Source organism: Castanea sativa, chromosome 1, assembly GCF_040712315.1.
Source record: "Castanea sativa cultivar Marrone di Chiusa Pesio chromosome 1, ASM4071231v1".
In the NCBI taxonomy this organism is placed as follows: domain Eukaryota; kingdom Viridiplantae; phylum Streptophyta; class Magnoliopsida; order Fagales; family Fagaceae; genus Castanea; species Castanea sativa.
In genome coordinates this window covers 58,733,202-58,740,408 of record NC_134013.1, presented here as the reverse complement: position 1 = coordinate 58,740,408, position 7,207 = coordinate 58,733,202, and positions in this window count along the sequence as shown.

The window sequence follows — 7,207 nt, the reverse complement described above, 5'->3', positions numbered from 1 at the left end:
TTTTTTTCTTTTTTTCATTATTCTATTGTTATAATAAACTAGTATGTAACCTGTGCTACCGCACGGGAATAGATATAATTTAATAAAACAATGCAAAAATATATTGCATTTTATTATTTAAGTGATACTATTGGTTTTGTTTTTTTATTTATTAATCATGAGTTTAGTCATGTTTAAAAGACTTAGTTTATTCATGTTTAATAAAATTTAGTGTAGAGTCATTGGGCCTAGGAATATATGTGGGGTGGCCCAAAAGTATTCTTCGGGCTAGAAACCCAATCCAAGGACACTGAATGGTCCGAGGATGTATGAATATTAACTCATAAGAAAATACTAAATAAAGAAGAGATAATGTCTGAATAAATATGTCCAAGAAGTTAGTCCGAGGAAGATTATGTCCTCAGCTATGTGAAGGCGAGGTAGGAGAAGGGTTGGTTAACATCCACAGGCTATGTTCTCGAAAAATCCTACAGATAAGAGTAAATACAGTAAACGTGGAGGATAAGAAAATGGACGGTGGAATATCTGAAATAAAGCTGTTACCACTGCCCTCGCATTGAATGTTCTGTAACTGCTATTCTGGTCGCATTAATGAGGAAGTAAGACCTGAACATCAAAGTTTAACTTTGCTCCTATCTCCAAAGACTTCAGAGGAGGTGGATGGGACAAGTATCTAAACCAGCAATCTAAACCCTGACGTGGAGGATGAAGAGGAGAAGAAGATGGGAGTATAAAGGAAAGAAGAGACCTTCAGCAATGGGGACCCGGAGAAGGAGAGAAAAAACACTGTAGACCTCACTATCCATAATTGTAATCTATCTTGGGAAGAAGTAATATAAGTCATCCTCGGCTTGTGTCCGAGGAGAGGATTTCTTTCATACTCATATAAATAGTTCCTTATGTGTACCATTGTGGTCAAAACCCATCATTTTTATTATCTAAATGTCATTAGAATCTAGATTTCAAACCCACTCTCTACAAATTTTATTGTAAAAATGTCTTTCAAGCTCATCCCCTTCTGACTGTGGGTTCGGGCTCGAATTGTGTCCTTACACTTAGCATTATTTAATTTTTTAACAATTGCATGGATATAGTTAAAAAATACACATTAAGATGCATAATATAATTCCTAAATATATAATTTAAATACTATTGATAAATAGTCATTGTTACATTTTGTTAAGTCTTTAAAAAATCTTGTAAGGATATTATTAGGTAAAAAATGTAAATTGTTCATATTGTTTTTGTTTAAAATTTATTAATTCTGAATTTTTGATGTTATGAAGCACTTTTTTTTTTTTGCATGCTTATTTTCTAAGTGATAATTGCCTGCTTCATAATGTTTTTTTAATTATTATTTATTTATAGGAAAACTTCATCTTATGTAACAAAATTGTTTTATCAATTTGGCTTAAAAAAATTTAAATCAATATTGAAAATGAATATATAAGTTAGAATAATATTATTATAAATATCTTTTGTGCAATTTAAATGTATTTGCTTGCTTGTTTTCTAATTAATAATTGTCTGCATTTAATTTTACGTAAACTTCATAATGTTAATAAGAAATTCTAAAGAAAAAAAAAAGGAAATAAAATTCGATTTCTTCATGTGGGCTTGGTTGGAACAAAAGAAGGAAATCATATGGCCAATGAATATTAACATAAAGGAACTGAAAAAAGAGGGGGTGGGGGTTAATGGAGACTCTGCCTTTTTGAACTTCATCATACCACTAAAAAAAATGATTGCACAAATCGCAAACCAAATTGGGGAAAAATAAGAATATGAAAGCAAGTGAGATAGAGAGAAACTACCTTGAATGCCTTTAAAAACTTAGAGTAAAGATTATGCATTTGAGAGATAGACGAAAGCTAAATGTGAAGATCTATGCGAGAGTGGAGGTTTGTATTAGTTTTAACTTTTAAGTGATGGAGGCGTAGGAATGTTTTTTTTTTTTTTTTTGTGTGTGGAAAATGTCATTGAATATTTCTAGAAGGTTGTATGTTTATGCTTATACGAACAACGAATGAGATGATAGGGATTTTTATAGTGTGCAAGTTAAATGTTTTTTGCTTAAGTGAATGAACTTGATTATTTTGGTTTTCTAACTTCCGTGTTAGGTGTTAATGCATGCACAAAAAATTTAAAATTTTAGATAAGATACATGATGCAAAATTAACTATCCAATTTAGAATTTAAATTATATCTTCTCTTAGCTTTGATTTTTTATATATATATAATTCATTTGGCACAAAAATTAAGAAAGGATTTTAGTGTGATTGGGATTGATGTGAAAAAATTTAAAAAAAAAAAATGTGAAGAGCCAAAAGAAAGAGATAGTCATTAAAGACTCCTACGTGATTTGAGGAAATCTGTATATGTAAGTATGACATGGTCTTTAGGTTTTTATATTCTATGAGAAGTAACTACAAATTTTTGATAATCACAAGAATAATGTTCATTTTTTTGTAATCACAACATAAACAGAAGAAAAAAATTGGCCTTTGTTAACAAAATAAACATATACTATGGAAAATCACAACTAACTACTTGTCATTTTTTTTTTTTTATGAATTGAGAATAGATTCAAGGGATAATAGGAATTTTTGGTACAATTGTGACTACCATTCAAATAAGAACATTAAAAGCTCTAATAAATAGCATATCAATAGCCTATCAAATAATTGACCAATAATAATAACAACATAAACAATTGTCGTTTTTTTTTATGAATTGAGAATAGATTTAAGGGATAATAGGAATTTTTGGTACAATTGTGACTACCATTCAAATAAGAACATTAAAAGCTCTAATAAATAGCATATCAGCTGCCTATCAAATAATTGACCAATAATAATAACAACATAAACAATAAAAAAGAGCTAACCTTTGGTAAGGAAATAAGTAGTTAAAAAACCTCAGTTCGTTGGCAATAGAGTTTTCCAATTTTATGACAATCTCCTGTGGGGGGAAAAAACCACAGCAAATAAGGACATAAACTGTGAAAACATAAATAACCTTTGTTAAGACAATAAGCTGTTTAAAGACGCTTCATCATATAAGTTACGAACACATTTTTACGGTAAAACATCATATACCCTTTATTAATGCATTATTAGAACTCTCATTTGTAATTCAAACAATTCCCTAGTTTCCTTGCAACTTGTTATGAAACAGAAAATTGACATGCAATATCAATCATAAGAAAACAAAAAAAACTTATATAACTAAAGAATAAAAATTATTCACAAAAAGGATGGAAAACATAGGCAAATGAAAGAAATGAGTAATCAAACTTTAAGAATGGTTAGAATTTGTTTTGCAAAGTATAAACCAGGACCATTAAAATTCTGAGTTTCCTTGCAACTTGTTATGAAAAAAAAAAAAAAACATGCAACATCAATGATAGGAAAACAAAACAATTTTATAATTAAACAATTAAAATTACTGACAAAAAGGAAAGAAAGTATAAGCAGATGAAAAAAATAAACATGCAACATCAATCATAGGAAAACCATAAAATTATATAATTAAAGAATAAAAAATTTACACAAAAAGGAATGACAGTATAGGTAGATGAAAAAAAGCAGTAATCAAACCTTAGGAATGGTTGGAATTTGTTTTGCAAAGCATAAACCAAGACCATGAAAATTGTAAAGACAAGTACAATCAGAATATTTGGAGAACCTCTTCTTATATAAGACACATAAATACCCAAATACATGCATCATTGATACCGAAAGATTCTTTTGAAATTCCATAGCATTGATTGAAGAAGAGGGGAGCTGTATATTAAGGTACTTGAATCAGTGTGGAAAAGGGAGGTGAACCTGAAAATTCCATAGCATTGATTGAAGAAGAGGGGAGTTGTACATTAAGGTGCCTGAATCGGTGTGAAAAAAGGAGGTGAACCTGAAAATACGTGGCTGTGGAAAAGGGAGGTGAACCTGAAAATACATGGGTGTGGAAAAAAAGAAAAAAAAAAGAAAAAGAAGCACATTGGAATTACAAATGATGGAGGAAAATTATACTCCAATTTCATATTTACATTGACACGTGGCACAATATAGATTAGAATTCTAATTTAGAATTGCAATTGAAATTTCTCTCTGCTTCACCTATTTTATATATATATATATATATATATATAAAAATGTGGTAGGGAGTTTCAAGTCCTAATTCTCCTCATCATGAAAATTAATAGTTGCGACCAGTTACAAAGCTATTAGCTTAACGCCAATTAGTTGAGAACAAATAGCATATAATTTTCATTTTAATATTTTATTGAGAGTACAACTTGAATGAGCCAGTACAGTTTCTCTGTCCCAATTATACTTAAATTGCCACACACACATCTAGACAATTCTAGTGAAGGATGGTAAAACACTATAGAAATTCAAAAAAAGCAACATGCATTCTTTTCATTCCTTTTTCTTGATAAGTACTAGTTTGGGTGGCACGCGCAAACTCTTGAATGATAAAATTAAGATAGACGTTTTATTTGAAAAAGTATGAAACCATGTAAATAAAAGTGTATCTCATACAATGTTAATCTCATTTGTATAAAAATTTCAATAAAACAAAAATTTAGGGTAGGTGTTTAGCAACATATGAATATCTATTTTATTATAATAGTTTCTACTACTTATTTTGCTAAAGGAAATATTTATACACTAAAAATTTTTAAGAATGATAATGAATATCATCATCTTCCAACAATAATTAACTGGGTTTTGCTAAAACATTGTCACAATATTTAAATTTTCGCAATAAATGATGTCATATGCTCCATATCATTGAATACCTACAACCATCCACAATGATACTTTTGTGTTATATTCATACTTCCTTCTTTATCACCTTACATGTTATGAGTCTAGGTATAATGTTTAGCGTACTTAGTTTTTGATGAACACCCATTTTAAGCAAGAAGAAGAAGAAGAAAAATAACAAAAGATTGTTTCATCAAATTTTCCATTAAATAAAATTTTATCTCTAAAAGATTTAAACCTAGCGAATCAATGTTCTCTAGGTAACAAATAAAACACCCTATATCACCATTCTAATTTTCAAAGCATTATTACCACCTAAAACTCAAAAGACTTAAAGAAAATTTTTGTGATATCAAAATATAGTCGGGGTGTTTTAGACACTACATTTTATTTTATGAAGCATAAGATTTCAATAGGGTTTAACTAAAAGTATGGGGTATTTTCTAGTTTCCCAAAGATTAAGGAGAAATTGTTTGATTTTAAAGTTTAGGGGGGAATTATGAACTATCCCAAACATAAATGATGGAAAGTGTTTTTATATTTAGTTTTTACTTTTTTTGTGTGTGTAAAACTATGTTTTTTTTTTATATACTTAAAACGGTGCATTAAAAAAAACAAAAATACAAAAAGTCAACCCAAGAAAATTGTGCATGAAATAGTGAATTTTAGCTCAACAAAATGTCACAACACTTTGACAATACATTTATTATTTTATTATAGTATATTCTATTTTGACTTATAAAGAACTGATAGCTCAACAGTTACAAAAATATTGTGTAACATGTCACAACATTTCACAATGCCTTTATTTTTTATTGTGGTTGGCTTCAATATGATATTTTATTATTTTATTTTAAATTAAAAAAAATAACACCTCAATAATTGTGAAAATATTGTGATAAGCTCTTCGCTATTTTTATATATAGAAATTAACACAAACCATACAGAAATATAGGGCTAAAAGGCATCCTGTGGGAGTAAATGATAGAAAGACCATGCCTATTTGATTCTGTTATGAACTTAAAAAAAAATGCTAAAATGCAAAACTCACCCACTATGTTTCACTAAAATTCATTTTACTTTTGTTCATTCTAGTCTTCTAGTTTTCAAGTTTATTTAATTAAGGGCATGTTTGGTAATAGTATTTAAATATAGTTTTTTGTTTTGTAATCCATAAAATGGTGGATCCTACTCTTGAATTTATTCTTTGGCTAATATTTTCTAAATACAATTTTAGAAAAATTGTATCCTATTTTCTTGATTTAAAACAATATTTGAAAACAGCTAAGAGAGTTTTTTCAGGATACATAAAATGTTTTTAATGACATATTTGTAAATAAATTGAAAATAGTGGATCTCACATATATGTCCAAACTCTTTTATCTCTTAAATTAAGAAGCTTATCTTTATCACCCAAAAAAAAAAAAATACACATTTCAAATTTGAAACTTATCTTTAAAAAAAAAACATGATGAGCTATATTCTCTTATCATTATATATAAAAAAAGTAATCTATAAATTTTACACATTACTTTTTGTGTGTGTGTGTGTGTGTGTGTGTCTGTGTGTTGAGGTCTAAAATATTATAATGCTCCGTTTGTTTCAATGGAAAATCTTGTGTAAAGATATTTTTCTTTGTTTTCCAGTATTTGGTAGCATAAAAAAAGATAAGTCAAAAGAAAACTATCTTTGGTCAACATAAAAAGTATGGCTTATTTTTGGAGATTGTTTTCCATTAAATTTTTTTGGAAAACAACTCTATCTCACAGCAAGCTAAATAAGGGAAGTTATGAGGTTGTTTTTCAACTCATTTAAAGTTGCTACCAAACATTAGAAACTGAGATAGTTTTATAAAAAATGCTTTTTAGAAAATAACTCATTTTCTAGAAAACATCATTGCTGAAACAAACAGAGCGTAAGTATTGAAATCCAAAACTAACGGGCCATCAAAGAGGAGAAGGGCTGAATCCATGAGCCAAGACACATTTAAAATGGGTAAAAGGAAGCCCAAGCTCATGAATGGACAAGCCCCAGGCCTTAGAAAAAGAAGAAAAGGCAGAGGAAGCTTGACCCAACCTCTACTAGAAGAGTTCCCAAGAAGCCCAGAAAGAGATTGGACTAGAATACCTAAGAGCTGCCAGAACCAGGGAAGGAGATCCTCGGGAAGTGCAGGAAATAATCAGTTGGGAGTTGGACAACTTAGGGAAGCATTCTCATGGACACAAGGAATGAGGAAAGAAATGTTCCATCAGCCGCCTACAACTTAGAGGAAAAGGCTTTGGAAACAAATGATGACTTAGAAACCAGCACCTGATGAAGGGAAGCCTAGTACCTCGGGAAGAGTAACAAGGTGAACTATGAAGGAAGGTAGCTGGGATCTTTTAGCCTGATAGGGGGATCTGCCTATTTAGAGAAAAAAGACAAAGGGTGAGGTA